Below are 19,051 nucleotides of genomic sequence, written 5' to 3'. Positions count from 1 at the left end.
AGGCTGGCAAGATAGTCAGAGAGTGGACTCGAATTCTGACTTGGCTTGCCCTTTTCTCCGCCTATTTTTTTGATACTTTATGATTTATCTTTTTCTCATTTTTGCCAGGGCCTATTTTTCCCAATAACCAGTGGAGCCCAAGGCAGCGTACCATGCAGTATTAGTGTGCAACGCCTAGGGGCACTGGGCCTCGGCGGGGCTCTCGTGGCGCTGATTTATGGGTTGTTTCGACTCAGATAGCACATGCACGGAAGATTTCGGCCGGCAATGACCCCTCTGCGACATAATTTTCTTCATAACGAAGGCTGCACCTCGTTGTAGCGGTACGCGGAAGTATCAAAAAGCACAAATCTCGAGCAACGACGCTCGCAATGCTGAACAAGGCCGAAAGAAAGAAAATAACGAGGTCCTTTTGACAGTCTTAGCAGTAGAAATTACAGAATACAGCTAGATAACTGCACTGCAACCTTCGCACCACCTTAGATGTTTGGCAGTTGGAGCCAAGGTTTCAGTTTCGTTATTGCAGCTAAATAGCTTTTATGTAATTTAGTCAAACAATTTGACCCAGAACACTGCGCTTTATGTCATAGCTAACAATATTTTAATTTTTGTTTAATGGAAAACAATACTACCCTTTGCAAGGATATCGCATCATTTCATTAACTTCGTCAAGACACAATGTTGCAGTGGCCTAATACGACTAGTGAAACTGCCGCGTTCATCTACTTTCGACTGAAGCGCCACTAGATGCGCGCAGCTTACTTTTGTGTAAAGTCTACTTTGTAACAATTCTGTACCTAAAATGCTTGTCACGCGCTGGATACAAAATCGGAAATAGTTTTTTGTACTTTCATGGTCTGGCACGCTGAAAATTGGCAGTTACAAACTGCATTTGCTGACGAATTCTGCTAGGTGACATTAGCGCCCCCTGTTGTTCGTCAGTGGCGGAGTGGAGCCGCTGAAACGTAGTCTGCTGCACTTACTTTCCTAATACCATCCATGCGTGACGCGTAGTAACAGCGGCATGGCGGCGTCGTAATGTCAGTTGTTCGTTTTTGAAGTTGAAATACTTCGCTAAAGTCGGTGTTTGTGTTCGTCGATGATTGCTGCACTTTGCTTTGTGCGTCCAGCGTGCAGTGTTCTATACGGTTGGAGTTGTTGGTTGATATAGCGGAAACGTCAAACGCTTGAGAAGCGCTGAAGCCCCCACGCACCTGGCAATGCGTTCACGTTCAACGTTGCAAGCGTCTGCCGGGTTCGAACCGCACCGGAAAAGAAGCACTTGAGGCAAGTCATCGCATTTGCAGGTAAAGCATTCATTATAGTAGTTGTTCTGCCTGTGCTGCAACGCTTGCGATGCACTGTTGTGTACGCGAGCATCTGTGGCTGGATACCTCATTTAGATTTAACTGCGTAGCGCAGCGATGGTCCTTGTTATATTCTTCGGTGCACCTTGCACAACCCAGTGTTCGTAGAACATTTGTATCGCTATTTGCAGTTCCTTTTAATAAAGTGCTTCTACTAGCAGTTCGATATAAATGCCGAAGTCAGTGTTCAGCCTAAAATAATGAACATCTGAATGAAAGGAAACGGAGCTTAGTTTTCTCTTGCGCAAGTAATATGTGCGTTTCAAGGTAATGCCGGAAACATCGATTGTAGTGTAGGACTCGTGAAACGTGAGGAACTACTGTTTGCATTTCAAAATTTGACGCGTTTTCTTGCGTTTTCTTGTGATTTGGAAGCCCTTCAATGTTTGTCAGCGACATGCAGAAATGCTCAAGGGAAGTTTCCAAACATAGTCATACAAAGAGCTTTACTTCTATTTTTTTTTCCGCGACATTATGCAGGCCAAGCAGGAGTCTCATGGCCTACTGCGAGGCCGCTTTCCATGCACTTGCCAGTTCATAGCGGGTTTGAAAAGACATATGTGCTGAGATTTTTTTTTTTACGCAATGAAGCAGCCGTGCTTATTTCACAGTAGCAATAAGGGACCGTTGACATCACAAACTGGGGAATACAGCGCTACTTGCTAGATGGGGGACAGGTGAAGGACAACACACGAATGAACGTGTCCTCGGTCTATCAAGTAGCGCAGTATTCCACAGTATGATCAACCAACTGGCCCCCGTGTTTTCATTGTTGACATTACAAAATCAATGTGAAAAGCCCTTCATTGTTTGTCAGCCAATTGCAGAAAGGCTCAAAGGAAGTTTCCGAACCAGCATACAAAGACCTTCACTTCTAATTTTTTTTTTTTTTTTGCAAAGTCACATTATGCAGGCCAAGCAGGAGTCTCATGGCCCTACTGCGAGGCCACTTTCCATGCGATTACCAGTTCATAGCGGGTTTGAAAAGACATATGTACTGAGATTTTTTTTTTTTACGCAATGAAGCAGCCGTGCTTATTTCACAGTAGCAATAAGGGACCGTTGACATCACAAACTGGGGAATACAGCGCTACTTGCTAGATGGGGGACAGGTGAAGGACAACACACGAATGAACGTGTCCTCGGTCTATCAAGTAGCGCAGTATTCCACAGTATGATCAACCAACTGGCCCCCGTGTTTTCATTGTTGACATTACAAAATCAATGTGAAAAGCCCTTCATTGTTTGTCAGCCAATTGCAGAAAGGCTCAAAGGAAGTTTCCGAACCAGCATACAAAGACCTTCACTTCTAATTTTTTGTTTTTTGCAAAGTCACATTATGCAGGCCAAGCAGGAGTCTCATGGCCCTACTGCGAGGCCACTTTCCATGCGATTACCAGTTCATAGCGGGTTTGAAAAGACATATGTACTGAGATTTTTTTTTTTTTTACGCAATGAAGCAGCCGTGCTTATTTCACAGTAGCAATAAGGGACCGTTGACATCACAAACTGGGGAATACAGCGCTACTTGCTAGATGGGGGACAGGTGAAGGACAACACATGAATGAACGTGTCCTCGGTCTATCAAGTAGCGCAGTATTCCACAGTATGATCAACCAACTGGCCCCCGTGTTTTCATTGTTGACATTACAAAATCAATGTGAAAAGCCCTTCATTGTTTGTCAGCCAATTGCAGAAAGGCTCAAAGGAAGTTTCCGAACAGTCATACAGAAAGCTTCACTTCTAAATTTTTTTTTTTTTTGCAAAGTCACATTATGCAGGCCAAGCAGGAGTCTCATGGCCCTACTGCGAGGCCCCTTCCCATGCGATTGCCAGTTCATAGCGGGTTTGAAAAGACATATTTACTCAGATCTTTTTTTTTTTTTACAGAATGAAGCAGCCGTGCTTATTTCACAGTAGCAATAAGGGACCGTTGACATCACAAACTGGGGAATACAGCGCTACTTGCTAGATGGGGGACAGGTGATGGACAACACACGAATGAACGGGTCCTCGGTCTGTCAAGTAGCGCAGTATTCCACAGTATGATCAACCAACTGGCCCCCGTGTTTTCATTGTTGACATTACAAAATCAATGTGAAAAGCCCTTCATTGTTTGTCAGCCATATGCAGAAAGGCTCAAAGGAAGTTTCCGAACCAGCATACAAAGAGCTTCACTTCAATTTTTTTTTTTTTTTGCAAAGTCACATTATGCAGGCCAAGCAGGAGTCTCATGGTCCTACTGCGAGGCCACTTCCCATGCGATTGCCAGTTCATAGCGGGTTTGAAAAGACATACTTACTCAGATCTTTTTTTTTTTTTTACAGAATGAAGCAGCCGTGCTTATTTCACAGTAGCAATAAGGGACCGTTGACATCACAAACTGGGGAATACAGCGCTATTTGCTAGATGGGGGACAGGTGAAGGACAACACACGAATGAACGTGTCCTCGGTCTATCAAGTAGCGCAGTATTCCACAGTATGATCAACCAACTGGCCCCCGTGTTTTCATTGTTGACATTACAAAATCAATGTGAAAAGCCCTTCATTGTTTGTCAGCCGTATGCAGGAAGGCTCAAAGGAAGTTTCCGAACATAGTCAAAGAGCTCTACTTCTAATCCTTTTTTTTTTTTTTTGTCGCGAAGTCACATTATGCAGGCAAAGCAGGAGCCCTCGCCAGCAGCAGCACCGGCAGGTCTCACAGCCCTGCTGTGAGGCGGCTTTCCATGCAATTACCGGTTCATGGCAGTTTTGAAAAGACGTAAGTACGGAGATTTTTTTTTTGCACATTGAAGCAGCCGTGCTTAATTCACAGTAGCAATACGTGACAGTTGACATCACAAAATCAGTGTGAAATGTTTTAAAATTTTGCAGAACGGATGAACTGATTGAAAGAGAACCCTTCTTGTGCTGCTTAATGAGTGTTTTAATATGTTCTGCCAGTTTGCTGGACAGCAGTTCGGATGAAAGTATTCTAAAACATACAAATCATGAATAACGTCGTGACATGTGGGTTTTCAAAAAGTATTTGCTTTTAGTCTGAGTGCACAAAATGGCCAGCGTCTGGGGGGATTTGCTGAGCATTTAGGTCTCACACTGCAAAAAGGCATGCAAATGGCTATGATTTGCAACCAGGGAGCAACTTGATTGTGCAGTCATCAGCATGGCAATCTAGAGTACTCAGATAGTGTACTTTGGGCTGCATGGATGTCATCTGCCAATAATTCTTCTTTTATGATAGTGTGCACTTATCATGCATCCCCACACTGATAGAGGTTCCTTGAGCTGTTTTATCTTGTCCATTAATGTCATCATCACGTTTATGACACAGTAGGTGACAGTTATCTAAATATCAAGCTAAACCATATTGGGGACTTGCTCCTTACCAAAAGGAAACGATCTCTGCACTACGAATAATAATACATTTGACGAGTGTTAGCAAAAGTGAATGCGGTGTATTAATGTTGCTGCACACAAATATTTAATACAGCACATGCATGCCTGAATGCTCTAGCTACACATTGTTTTCTGTTTCTGCGGCACCTTTGTGAACAGTCACATGTGGTAAAAGCTGTATACAGACTAGGCACAGACGTGAAGGCACTCCCATCAGTATGTCAGCACATTCTCAGATGCAGGCTATTCGAAACCAGTTGTTTCCACTAGATGCCATCGGTGCAGCCAAATGCGCCTCGGTTGAGCGCTGTAAATAGCCGTACTGGCAACTGTACCTATGGGCTATTATAAGTGTAACCAACTGGTCACCATCCCACAAGGCATCGTCATGTTCAAGAGTTGCCAGTATTACAGTAAAACGTGATAGGGCAGCATGTTTGTATATCAAATGTATATCCTATCATTCCTTTTATGTGCTTCCTTTTGTTGCGCTTTATCTTCTAAAAGGGCAGTTGGTCTTGCTGTTAGGTAATGAGAACCTAGATGTGAAACAAGCATTCATTACATCCGAGGCGCTGCTTATTTCTTAGCAGCTCCAAGGAATCGAGCAGCATGCAATTGGCCAGCAGCTGTTCCTTTTAAGCCCACATTGTCGCAATACCTTTACAACTCGCAAGCTGTGACTGGGCTTTTTCATGTTGTCTGCTTTTAAACTGTGCTTGGCATATGCACAATATTGTATGGAATAGAACATGTCCTCGAAAAGAAAATCATTTCAGCTCTTCATTGCAACCCAGTCACACAATACTGTTTCCAGCTCGTCTTTAGGTAGCTTGATACCTTTTGCTGACAGACTATTTATCTTGATGCTATTAAAGAGCATGAAGTCAAGATCAGAAATGGTTTGGCAGTTTGTACTACACTTTTTGTTGCTCAACAATCTGTTCATGTCCCTTGATTTGCTCAGTGACATGACACCCAGTGTTTACTATATAAGAATGAGCTGACGAGAGGGCAACTCATATACTGACCAGTCAGCGCATCTCTTGAATGGACATCGAAGCTTTTTACCAGAGCCTCTTTCTTTTAGTTGTCCTTTTATGAAGCCAGAGGAAAGACAACCAAGCTTTGAAGGGGCTAAAAAGACTAGCAGAATGTCATGCCTGCTCACTACCTTGTTTACATTGTGGGATAGCATGTGCGGGTATGTCACTACTGGTCTCACCTTTTCTCTAGGCTCATCTGCACCAACTTCTACAGCCTGTCACTTCTGGGTGTCTTTTGTAACCCCTTTCAAAAGCAAACAATGGACCCCAGCTGAAGTCAGCCTAGCCAATTGAATTTGAAAACTAGAATGGAGCTTGGGGACACATGACTTACTGATCACAGATTCACAAAAAAATAAATCAGTCACTCATTCCTTTCACTAAATTTTATCTATTTGAAAATCAATTAGAAGGAGCCCCTTTTTTAATGTGGAACAAAACAGCAGCATACCTGATTCATTGAGCACTCAGTGCTTTGCTTATACTTGCTGTTCAAATATTGCTATCAGCATACTTGCGTCAGCTTCCCTCACCAGCATTGCGTAGCAGGATCCTTGAGAAAAGGCGAGACTGGCAGTTATGCAATATCTACCTAAGCTGTCCCACAATTTGAACATTGCTGTGAGCATGCATGACAGTCCACTTCCCTCTTTATCTCCAATGAAGCTGTGGTCTTTGCTGTCACATCGGAAAAGGCGAAAGAGGTTTTGGTACCAACAATAGACGGTCATTCATGAAACATGCAGAAATGGTAGTGTACGAGTTTCACTCTCAAGCAGCCATTCCTATGCAGGACAAACTACGCACTGTGCAAATGAGGGAGTCTGGGAACTTAAGTGAAATATTGAGCAAAAGAAAATGGTCTCTAATTTACCACAGCACATTGGATCTTGTCCTGTGAGGTCCCATAAGGCATGCTGTGGTGATGTGTACTACTGTTATGAGCAGAAATACAGAATCGCAGAAACCTATTGAAGCCTTCTATATTAGCAAGAAAGGTAACCTGTGTGTCCGTAGTACTTATTTGCCATGGTGAAAGGCTCAGCGCAACATTTTAAAAGTTCACTGTTATGCCACAGTTGATACATTGATGCGTTCTTTGCACATGTGGTGGCAAAAAGCATATAATGCATACTTTTTTGCAAAAAGAGTAATTTGTTATTCACACTCTTTTACAATTTCTTCTATATGTGCTGTGCTTTTTGGTGCCCTTGAATGCTTCAGACGAATAACTAGCAGTTTTTCACAAGTCGTCATAGTTTGCATGAAGCTATTTCTTAAGTACTGCTGAATGTTTCAAATTAGAGGAAGTTGTGTTTGCATGTTGCTCTTCAGAGCGAACATCTAAAGCAGTAAAGCTGTGTGCATTGTTTCTGTGATGTCATTGCATTGTGGGATGCAAAGCAGGAAACAACTTGGATCTCGTATTCTTTTACAGAAGTGCTAAAAGCAATTCACTGATGATGACTGAGCCTTAAAAAGAGCAAAGCAGAGCTTTATTTTGAGTGCATGAATTTGACAGCTTTACTATTTTATAGGTAGAATGAGAGGAAGAAGAGGGTTTGCACGGTTGAAGAAGAACTGAACAAGGGTAAATGGGGTATGCCTTAGTTCACAGATGAGCCAACGTTTCGACAAGTGGACTTGTCTTCGTCTGGGCAAAACGATCATCACTGGCAGGGGTTTAAATATGCTTTTGCTTCCGAAGAAGAAAAGCTGGGGAGGGGAAAGTGGGTGCGAAGAAAGTAGGTGTGAAAAAGTGGGGAGGAGAGGATGGGTGAGAAGAAAGTGGGTTATGAAGTGAAAGAAAAAAAAAATTATTTTAAGTATGTATCTCAACCTGGAACCAGAGATCCTGTGGCCTGTGAAAGCGGCAGTACCAGGAAAAACCACAGTATCGGGCAGATGATTAGTCACCACTTAGGCGGGTTTGGTGCAGATACACCTTACAAAGGGACAGGCTTTGCGAAGGGCCCTGATAAGGCATATGTCTAAGGGGGACAATTCCTAAATCTTTCCACAAAGGTGGGGGGGGGGGGGGGAGAACCACAACTGACATGAAAAAAAAAATATATTATTCATAAAAAAAGTTTGAGGAGAAATTCAAGCAACAAGTGACAAGGAGAAAATGTGTTTAGAGGAACATGTAAGGTTATGCTATTATGGAAGGGATTAGAGTGTACATGTGGTGTGAATAAACTGTACAATTTACACTATTTGGGATTGTTTTCCCGAATAGTTATGATGCAGAGGGAATATACCTAAGGGATTCTAACGTTCCCTTAGATATATTTATTCCTGCTGGTTCCAATGCATATCTAATTCATAAATTTAGAACATTGGAACCAGCAGGAATATTTCTGGTGACTGATCATCTATCCTGTACAGTGGTTTTTCCTGGTACTGCCACTTTTACTTCTTTTGCAGGCCACAGAATCTGGTTCCAGGTTGAGATACATACTTAAAATTTTTTTTTTGGTCGGTTGTGGTTCACTGTGTGGTTATTATCCTGTGACTTTGTACTCCCCTTTTCCTCCCCCTACCTCTTAAGAATTGTCCCCCTAGATATATGCCTTATCAGGGCCGTTTGCATAGCCTGTCCATTTGTAAGGCATATCTGTACCAAACCAGTTTAAGTGGTGACTAATCACCTACCCGGTATTGTAGTTTTTCCTTGTACTGCTGCTTTTACTTTTGCGGGCCACAGAATCCTTGGTTCCAAACTGATAAATACATACTGAAGATTTTTTTTTTCTTTTTTGCTTTCACTTCATGACCCACTTTCTTCTCGCCCATCCTCTCCTCCCCACTCCTTCACACCTACTTTCTTTGCACCCACTTTCCCCTCCCCAGCTTTTCTTCTTCGGAAGCAAAATCATATTTAAACCCCTGCCAGCGATGATCACTTTGCCCAGATGAAGACAAGTCCACTTGTCAAAACGTTGGCTCATCTGCGAACTGAGGTGGGCCCCATTTACCCTTGTTCAGGTCTTCATACTATATTATAGTCATTGGTATTGCTATTTTTCAGCAATTCTCGGCTATCCCCGGGGGATTTCGTGTAGCAGAGGTGGCCAAGGATGAAAGAGGAATTCAGCTTCGAACATCTAGAGAAGCACCTGCTCAGGGCTCCAGAGTGGTTGAAAGCAGCAGGCATTGCTCAAAGCCAAAGGAAGAGGTGAGTGTTTTGTTGCTTCCTAACATTTCGAACTGTAACAATCATTTTTAAACCGACATTCTCAAAAATGTGACTGTTCACACTTTCCAGTCTGCTGTCCTTGTATTTAAAGTGCTGCATTTTTTATTGCCGAGTCTCCTGAGCATTTTCAGCAAAATGACATGTTAACGAGACCAGTTGTGTCCAGACATCAGCTAAGGAACACTAGGCCAGTCACACCAAAACGATCACAGCAGTACTTTCACATGCCTGTATCTCAGCTCCGGTAAAAACATCAGACGTGGCTTGGTGGATGTCTTGATAAGGAGAGGCAGTGGGAACAGGTTATCAGAACGCTTACTCAGCAGTTCAGTGTGATAGGGAAGTACTGAATGTATTTATGGCTTCTGCCCACATGACGTGTTGCCCATTGCTGTCATTTGCATGGCACTGCTACAGTAAACAGGCAAAATGCAGTGATCCTTATGAAGTAATATTGCATCAGTTGACATTACTAATACCTGCATTCAAAAACGCGCCTTGATTCAACACTCCACCTCCACTCCACTGAGTAGAGAAAACAGCTGCTCCTCCTTCCCAGGGCCAATTCAGATTCATGAACGCCCCTCGGCGTTTCCTTCGACAAGGTCTCTTTGAGAATATGTCCTCCACTCGAAGCAGTGCAAGTACATATGGGAGCGAGATTAAGGTGAACTTTTTGCCTGAAAACTGCGTGCTGAAGTGTGTAATGCTCAGTTTTTCATCTTGAGTCTTCTAAACTTTTGCCAGCAACCTCAATGTTAACAGTATATTGGAACTTGTTTTGCGGGCGGGATAAAAAAGGTGGCTGTGAAAAATGGCAGAAAACACTTCTGCATCTGGCAACAGTCACTGCTGGTGACGAGTTTACGTAGAACATGAGGCAGGCTTAGAGAAATGGTATGAATACCTCGGTTTGCTTGTTTGGTGTGAGGTCTATGTTCACCCTTTGTCGCTTGGTTTCATTTTTATTGCCAGGCTTTGACAGACAACTGAATACATTGCAGAACAAAATTAAGAGCTGCCAACTCCTACGAGCAGGCTTCTGGCCATCAGAGCGCTCGGGGGAGAATTGAAAACATTCGTGTTTCTTCACAGCGCGTTGCAGCATGCACACTGAATTCGGCTCTGCAGAAGCAAATGCTGCCTGCAGTTTCCCAACAAGTTAAGAACCGTAATTTAAAATATGCCTCAGAAGGCATACCCTTCATTAACTGCGAATATCCCTTCGTAGGGCAAGCAAAACAATGTGCTCCCTCGACAGTGCCGCTCATCTGAAGATGTTAGTAACCCACGAGTGACAGGCAAGCCATTGGTGTGTGGGGTGCAGCACAGATGCACAAACAGCTTCACCGCCCCTCTGGTACCCCCCGCTTACTGCATGCAACACGCTGTTCCCCCACAAGTTCGCCATCGTCTGTGGAAGCCACCACGCAGGGCAAGCCAGCGTGAGTGCAATATCACACAGATTAGCTCCAGCCAGCGACTCTCGGGCACTGTGCCCACACTCCGGATTTCGCTTTATGAGTGCATCCTTTTCCATATCTAAAAGGAAAACACAGTACTTTAACTTTATGTTAAGTAGCGCCACAAAAACCCGACCCCACTCACAGGTTTTATGGCCGCCAGGCGATAAGTGTGTCACCACTTATCGGTGGTAACTCCTGCAGCAAGGAAATAGCTGGTGTACCACTAACATTTCCGCAAGCTTCTTGCACTCTGTTTGTTCTTCCTGGCGCTTGCATTGGCTGCTCAACGTCTCCTTTGGTTAACGTGGCACCTGCTGTGGTCGAAATGCAGATCTCACTTTCATTGCTGGAGGCGCTCATTCCGAATGATCTTGGGGCCTTCTTCAGGGCTCACCGGCTCTGGTACTGCAACATTCAACTGGCAGGATTTTTTTGTGTCCGCTGGCCGGCCTGGCCATCATCTGGCATATTTCTCTCATCTTTCTAATCCCCTGCGATGGATAGCAATGACAACTGTGTGTTTCTGACATTGACAATGTCTGCCTCTGCTAAAGCTACATGTAACTTTGCGGTGGTAGCTATGGTTGGGAACAGCACCGCAGGCTCTGCCTCTGCTAAACACATAGTGGGTCTTGACATTGGTATCTTATCGCTACTGGCCTCGCCGTTTTCTGAGCCATCTTGACTCACATGCTCGTCTTTCTCCTCTGGGGCCGGCTCCTTCGTATCTACTAAACCTCCTAGTAATACGGTAGCCACACTTGTTTTCTCTCTGGAATCTGCATTCGCCTCTGCTGTTGTATGCATATTGCCAGCATCGCAATATACTCGACCAATTTTCTTGGGCTTCTGTGCCAATTTCTGATCTAGTGGTGCCCGAAGGGCACTCATAACTTTTAGTCAGTGGAGGCACAACAGCAGGGGTGTAACAGCTGCGCCAACTGCGCCTTATTGATACAGCTGCATGTTGCTGCGCCATAAGTGCGAAATTCGTTAAATGTGCGCCACATTGCGCCAAAATGCCCCGACTAGACGCAAAAGTTGGCCATATGCAGGGAAAGCTTTCTGTTGTGATATGACCAGTTGCGATGTTTCATATACTGCAGCATGCATCACTGGCCTTTTATTTTATTTTGAGATGACGTCATGCCATCGTAATGCTTACCCGTTATTTTTCTCATGCATCGACGTGCTTTTGCGCGCTTCGAGTATGCTGAACCGTAGTGGTTTGAGGATGCTTCACTGTACAGGCAACGGTCCGTGCAGTGAAGCATCCCTCTAAAGCAATGTGGCCATTTGTAACGAGGCAGCACTTCTATTGCGTCGCACTGCGAAAAGGGCCGGCTTGTGATTTTGGAGCAATGCTTCTACACTGAGTTTTAAGTGCTGCATGCTTCTAATAGATATATCTAGTTGGTTTTTTTTTTGTGCGGCTCTTGGAGGTTTTTTTGTAGTTGGGCCATTCATGTTAGCAGGGTTGTTTTTGTGCTGTCTCGTTGATAGACTCACTTTCCCATCGTCAGACAGAGGTGCCATCAAATATGGCTTCTGTGTTTGTGAAAATATATTTTGAGGTGGAGGAGGTAATTTTGTTTTTTTTTGGGGGGCGCGGCAGGTCAGGAAACATGCAGCAACCTTAGATTTTGAATTCCATAACATCGCATTGGAGGCCAAGACTGCCAAAATTAACATTTACAGATGCTAGAACATTGAAATGCTATAATGTCTGCACTGCGCATGAAATGTATAATCTAATATCTGTCATTGCCAGTCCCTAGAAAGCATAATCACAGGCCTAAGATATGCTCGCTCAAGTGTTCTTTGCTAATACAGTTAAATCTCGTTACAAGAGACACTGTTATAAGAGACATTTTTGTGAATCATCTGAGGGTGACGAGCATGTAAGAGTGCCTCAAAGGTATTAAAGCAAAAAGAAGGCTTGCAAAGTGAAGTGCTTCACCTCCAGAATTTGGGAAGGAATACACTCTGCACTCACAAAAATACATACTAGTATGAATAACTTCTTCAAGCTTTCCTGAATAATTTCCTGTTAATGTGTGTGAACGCATTTATATGCTGATGTGCAGTAAGCACGGTGCTTTTAGAATTTTTGGTTACAAGAGACATGTTTTTCGGGTCCCTTGAGTGTCTCTTGTAACGAGGTTTTACTGTAACTTGCCTGCATATTTGCTTTTGAATCAACATTTTTTTCGTACTGTGCTCATTTCTGGGCTTTTTGAGCATGGGCTGATTGTAGTCACGACTTTGAATTGAGCTCTTTCGGAGCTGCCATCGCACACCAGCTACAGTTTCGCAGACATTAAAACATAGTTTTGTGAGTGTTGTGAGCAAGATAAGATCCCGTGATTGAGAATGTCAAACCACGGAAGAAGAAAAAAAACTGAAATGCATATTCTCTAGCTTTTTTTATTTTCGCTGTCCCCGAAGTTTTAAAAATAAACCTTTTCAGTTTTATGGTTCGCATTCATTTCTATTTTTTAGTTGATACCATGCCTCACGTTTTTTATAAACTAAGATGAGTGCAGGGCAACTTGTAACAGAAAACAACGCCAGGTTTATTATCTCTGCCATGAACAAAAACTGTATAGTAAAGCTTAACCATGGATTTTTTCAAACCTGCCAAGACTTGCCTCATCAGCAGTCAGTGACTTTTAAATGTAGCATCCATCCAATGGGGAGAGTTGGATAATGATTTTACAAATTGCTCCATCTTGCTAAGCTAATCGCACTAGTCAGAAATGGCCCGTCATAACACAGTTACACAAATTTAAGTGCCGCGCCATCCTCTGGCAGATCTGCGCAAAGCACAATGGAAGAAGCAATCGCCTCTCGCGTCGGCTGCTGGCAAATGTTAGCGTGTTGTGCCGCTGCTTTCCGCTGTCATGTGTCTTCTCGTGTGCATTGGTGGTGCTTCCTTGCAAAATTCAGCAAGCACCGGATTGCTTTGATAATTAGCTACTAGTCTTTGCAATTTTCCATGACTTTTGAAGCAAAAGCTTCACTATGTCATGTAAAGCCAAGGTTGCCGTGTGGGGTTCACGCCGCCACATCGAACGCGTCGTGACCATGGCATCCATCTACGCCCTTCCAAGTTGTTCCACTGCTGGGCTCCAGATATGCACGGCACAGAGGGGGGAAGGGTTTCCTGCTGCGCATTCGTGTGCCACTATGGAGAGCCTCAGTGGGCGAACGTCAGACTTTGTGTTGACTGATGATCCATGGATTTAGAATGCAACATCGAACTGGGCAACACGATGCAAAGGAATGGTGGACACAATAAAAAAGAAAACAGCGGGAAGCAGCAGCGCAGCAAGAATGCCAAGATAGCAGAGAAAACTTAGCCCGAGAAATGACAGTCAGAGAGACGTGAGCGTGACAACACTTCGCTTTCCCAGGGTGCTTTGCGTGGCCACTCGATGGCGTGGCGGAATTACTAGGAATGTCTATTGTAAGGATGCACTTAGAATTTCTCTCCAGTTATTTCACCTTGTGAAAATAAAAATTTGGTTATTCTGTAGCTGACACTGCATGAGAATTGGGGAAAATTAAATGCCCTTTTTGAAACAAACATGGTGGAATCAAACATTTTTCTGAATTTTATCCAGTAATTGGTTGTGTCATAATTGTAACATTGCAGAGTACCTTGCTGTCTATGGTAGACGAAGGGGCCTTTTATGAGCAGTACACTTGCGGTATGAGGCTTAATTCTCAACCTACTCAGTGGAATATTACTCCAATGTTTTCTCCTCTTGCCTGTTTTTCTTGTTGCTTTTCTTTCAGCAATGTAGGCATTTAGCAGCTTTGACCTTGGAACATACGTCAATTAAAAATTATATGTTTTGTCGGCATGCTGACTAAATGAGTGCTAACTAGCTTTGAGAATCAGGAAGCAGGTTATACTTCTTTATGGGTTTTAAATTGATTCTTATGTTTTGTGTTCCTTGCTTCCATGCAGGTTCAAAGGTGGTCGTGGTCTGCGGCAGGTCCAGCTGACAATAATAAAGTGGATAAGTAGCCTTGCATATATGTCCCAGTTCTTACTTATACTCCGTACATAAAGGCATGCTTTTATTTCACAATTAAGCATGATGCCTTGTAGAGGCACGTGTGCACTGCTCTAGCATTATATGTGAATAAAAGCAAAATCTAAATTTTTTTAATTGAAGAGATGCCACAGATTTAGGACGTACACTGCCGCGGAAAATACTGGAGGCACGACGGAAAAACAATGCCTCTACACAATACTCAATGTACGACAGATAACAATACGACACAATGTTACGACATACAACACACAACAGTACTACAAACAGCGGTCCCATTTTACGACAAACAACAGTACAACAGACAACAGCACTACACACAACAGACAACAATACTACAGACGACAGAACAGTACTACAGACGACAGGGTAGCAACTTACAACACACAATTGTACAACAGACAACAGGGTCCCATTATCATGTGGCCTTGCAGCTGGGCAGATGTGATGAGCTCCATAATGTTTAGTGCCAGGGACTGATAGGCAGTGTGGCGTAAGAAGTTTTCCAAAGTTTGTAATGCAGTCTTCGAGTCCGTGAATATACACCATTTTTGAGGTGGTTCCCCACATATATAACGAATAGATTCCCGAATAGCTACAAGTATGCGAACGAAAGAAATGTGCGAGCTGCTTCCTTGAAGCGTTTAGACAAGAGGCCTCTGTCGGAGGAACTGCTGCTGGGCGCTTGGCAGGACAAGGGGAAGGGCGTCCAGGCAGTGCGTGCTCTTGGCCGTTTGAGCGCCAGCGGACTTGATTCGCGCTTGTAAAGCAAGCTGCTGTGTCTGTATATATATTTCATATGCCTTCTCTTACATCGTCACCCATCATGACCTTCTTTCTTCTCTCCTTCCCCTTCCCCAGTGCAGAGTAGCAGGCCAGATTTGAATTATTCGGGCCAACCTCTCTGCCTTTTCCTTTCAATAAATCCATCTATCTATTCAATTTAAGTAAAATCCTCTTGGCTATAGCCTCCGCATTTCAGCCCCATAGGTGAGCAGGTAAGATGCAACTGTTATATACTTTCCTCTTTAGCGATACCGGTAAGCTGCTAGTCATAATCTGCAATGCTTGCCAAACACGCTCCATCCTAATCTTATTCTTCTTGTTATTTCCTTGTCATGGTCCGAGTCTGTGGTTACTAAGTAGACATATTCGCCTACTACTTCCAGTGCTTCGCTACCTAACGTAAACTGCTGTTCCTTCCCGAGGTTGCTTAAGATTACATTAGTCTTCTGCATATTGATTTTCAAGCCTACCTTTCTACCTTTCCTTTCTAGGTCACCAATCACTATTTGCAGTTCATCTTCTGAGTTACTTAGCAAGGCAATGTCATCAGCAAATCGCAGATTACTGAGGTATCCTCCATCTACCCTTATCCCTAACTGCTCTCATTTCAAGTCTCAGAATACTTCCTCTAAGCTAACTGTGAATAGTACTGGGGAGATCGTGCCTCCTTGCCTGACACCTTTCTTTATGTGGATTTTGTTACCTTTTTTATGCAGAACTAGGCTCGCTTGCAGACACAATATATATCTTCCAGCACTTTCTCGTACGGCTCGTCTACCCCTGATTTCGCACTGCCTGCATCACTGCTGAGGTTTCTGCTGAGTCAAATGCTTTTTCGTAATTAATGAATGCTATGCATAAGGGCTGGTTTTATTCCGAACAGTTTTCTATCACCTGGTTGATGGTATAGATACGATCTATAGTAGAGTACCATTTCCGAAACCCTGCCTGATCCTTTGCTTGATTGCAGTCTAAGGTTGTGCTGATTTTATTAGCGATTATCTTAGGAAATACCATATACGTAACAGACAGTAAGCTGATTGGTCTGTAATTTTTAAGGTCCTTAGCGTCCCCTTTCTTATGAATGATGGATGCTTGCGTTCTTCCATGGTTGCTGTACAGTCGATGACACCAAGCACTGCGTACACAGGGTGGCCAGTTTCTCTAGCACAATATCCCCCCGTCCTTCAAAAATCTATAATTATCTGATCCTCTCCAGCTGCTTTCCCCCTTTTCATAATTTCTGTTGCTTTCTTAACCTCGTCCTTCATCACTGGTGGAACGCCTGACTGTTTTTCCCTACCGCCAATTTCATTACGGTCCAGACTACTTTGGCTACTGTAGAGATTAGTATAGAACTGCTCGGCTACTTTGACTATTTTGTCAATATTCGTGATGACTTTACCTGCCTTGTCCCTTAGCGCATACATCTGAATTTTGCCTATGCCCAATTTCTTCTTCACCGCTTTAACGCTTCCCCCGTTCTTTACAGCATGCTCAATTTTCTCCATGTTATACTTCCTTATATCGGCCAGTTTACGCTTATTGATTAGCAATTTGATATCTCCGCCAATTCTATCTGGTCTGTTGGATTGGAAGCTTTCATACCCTGGCGTTTCTTAATCGAATCTTTCGTTTCCTTATACAGCTTAGCGCTATCCTCTCTAAATATCCTAACGCCTACTTCCACAGCGCGCTCAGTAAAGATATCTCTGAAATTATTGTTTATTGCTTCTAGGGTAATGCCGCCATCCTGGGTTGGAGCTGAATATCTATTCTGTAGTGAGATCCTGAACACGTCTGCCCTACCCCTTTCCGCTTATTGGTTGATGGACTGCTTTCTTACTAATCTGTTGCGTTCCTTCCTCAGGTTTAGAGTAATTCGGGACCTCACCATTCTGTGGTCACTGCATCGCACTTTCCCGATTACCTCTACATCTTGCATAAAGGCGCGGGCTGAACACATGAAGTCAATTTCGTTTTTAGTCTCCCCGTTAGGACGTTTCCATGTCCATTTCCGGTTCTTTCGTTTGCTGAAGAAGATATTACGTGGTTAGCCATCGCCTACTCTACAACGATGCCTGCCGAATGCACCGCAAGCCCGCCGCCCCTACTTTTCCCTTTTCTTCTTTTCACATGAAGAGGTAGCTGGCTATCCTTACGGTGCCCGCCTGACAACGCATTTGCGCATGCGCTTTCCGGACAACCGTGCTCGCGTCGATGTCACACAACCCCGTTTGTGGAAATGATGATGATGATTATGATGCTCTGGCTTTCCCCTTTGTACCGGGTGGGAGCAAATATATATCCTAGCAGTTATTTGGAAGAAATAATCTGGAGGTATGGGCAAAGACGGTAGAACTGAGGGGAAGAAATAATGAAGGAGGCAGACAAATGTAACCTTCTGCATAGGTCACTGATGCTCTGCGGGACAGCTCCGCTGTGGTCCACTTGTCATCTCCAGCATCTCTTGGGCTGGATTGCAGAGTAATCGATGTAGACGCTCTTTCAGTGCCGTCACTGCCTCGGCCGGCGCAGCGCTGATTTGGGGTGCGAACCCCAATTCCTGTGGGTGGGTAGTGCCCCTCAGGGTGCACTGGTGACAGGCCAACACACTTTGTAATAACGTGTGTCACGCTTTCCTGAGCCTCTTCGCAAGCTCGATAGATGACTCTCTGCACGGCCGAGGATTAGCGGGGATGACTCGAAGCGTTGGTGATACAGGAGGGTTTGGAGGGCCTCTCCGCAAGCTCGATAGATGGCTCCCTGCACGGCCGGAGATGAGTCGAAGTGTAAGCGGTACAGGAGGGTTTGGAGGGCCCTGCGCCCCCTAAATATACAATGGGCTACACGTGTTGCTGTCGTAATAGCTTTCGGGAGCCGGAGTGGATATATGGGAGCACGAAAGCTCCAAGGTCGAATTGCTGAGCATGGCAGATCGCCATTGGTCAGATTCCACATTGCGCACGCGCTGCCGTGCCACTTGGCTCAATCTCTGAGCACCTTCTACTTGAGTCGGCTGTGCAGTGAAGCCGAACTCGCGGCTCAGCGTGCACACTCTGGAGGTACACGTGGTCTGGGCACCCTTGAAACCCACGCAGCGGAAAACCCGGAGCGCTACGTAGCTGGCGCCATCTCTCGACGACCGCCCCCAGCTGAAGACACAGAGGTTCCAAAGATCTAGCGAGCGATGCCGCACGCATCTTATAGAGGAGGCGTTAGCTCAGCGATGAAGCAGTTGCATTCTGTGGCAGAAAGAACCCGCCTCGCATGAGGATATGCTAAGTTTACGGGCCGTTGCTTTTGGCGAATGCAGCAGCAGCTAAGTGTCTATTGTTATTGCAGCATGGGCTGTTCGTCGAAAAGGGTTGGTTTACGTGGCGCAGTAGGAGCGACGGAAGAGCCCGGCTTCCATGTAAAAGAAATGCTTTTTCGAGGGAGCTAAGTGGGTATACGTTTCAAGCTGAGTTCAACGAATTGTTGAAAATAAAAAACGACGGAGAAAATGTTGTTCACTGGATAAAACAAAGAAGTCCTTTACGACACGAATACTTCCGGTCCAGTCATATTCCAAGAGGTACCGACTAGGTAGTGCAAAGAATGAGAAGCTTGCGACGACGGAACTGAAGCTTCACGGTGTTGATCATGAAACCTCGTTTCACCGAAATATAAAAAATAGCGGAAATGCGATCAATGTGCGCCCAAGGCGCAGTTAATTATATGGAG

The 19,051-nt window shown here is 44.3% G+C and overlaps 1 long non-coding RNA gene across 1 annotated transcript; it reads left to right on the top strand.

The window, feature by feature from the left end:
* The first annotated feature begins 1,016 nt into the window (after positions 1-1,016).
* LOC146183781 (uncharacterized) lies at positions 1,017-14,950 on the top strand. Its single transcript, XR_014708801.1, has 4 exons — positions 1,017-1,307; positions 4,014-4,129; positions 8,842-8,988; positions 14,452-14,950. It is a non-coding gene; the product is annotated as an uncharacterized LOC146183781 (long non-coding RNA).
* The last annotated feature ends 4,101 nt before the right edge of the window (positions 14,951-19,051 follow it).

Source organism: Amblyomma maculatum, chromosome 7, assembly GCF_055883805.1.
Source record: "Amblyomma maculatum isolate TAMU_Amacu chromosome 7, ASM5588380v1, whole genome shotgun sequence".
NCBI classification, from domain to species: Eukaryota; Metazoa; Arthropoda; class Arachnida; order Ixodida; family Ixodidae; genus Amblyomma; species Amblyomma maculatum.
This window is presented reverse-complemented; position numbering and strand designations above follow the sequence as displayed.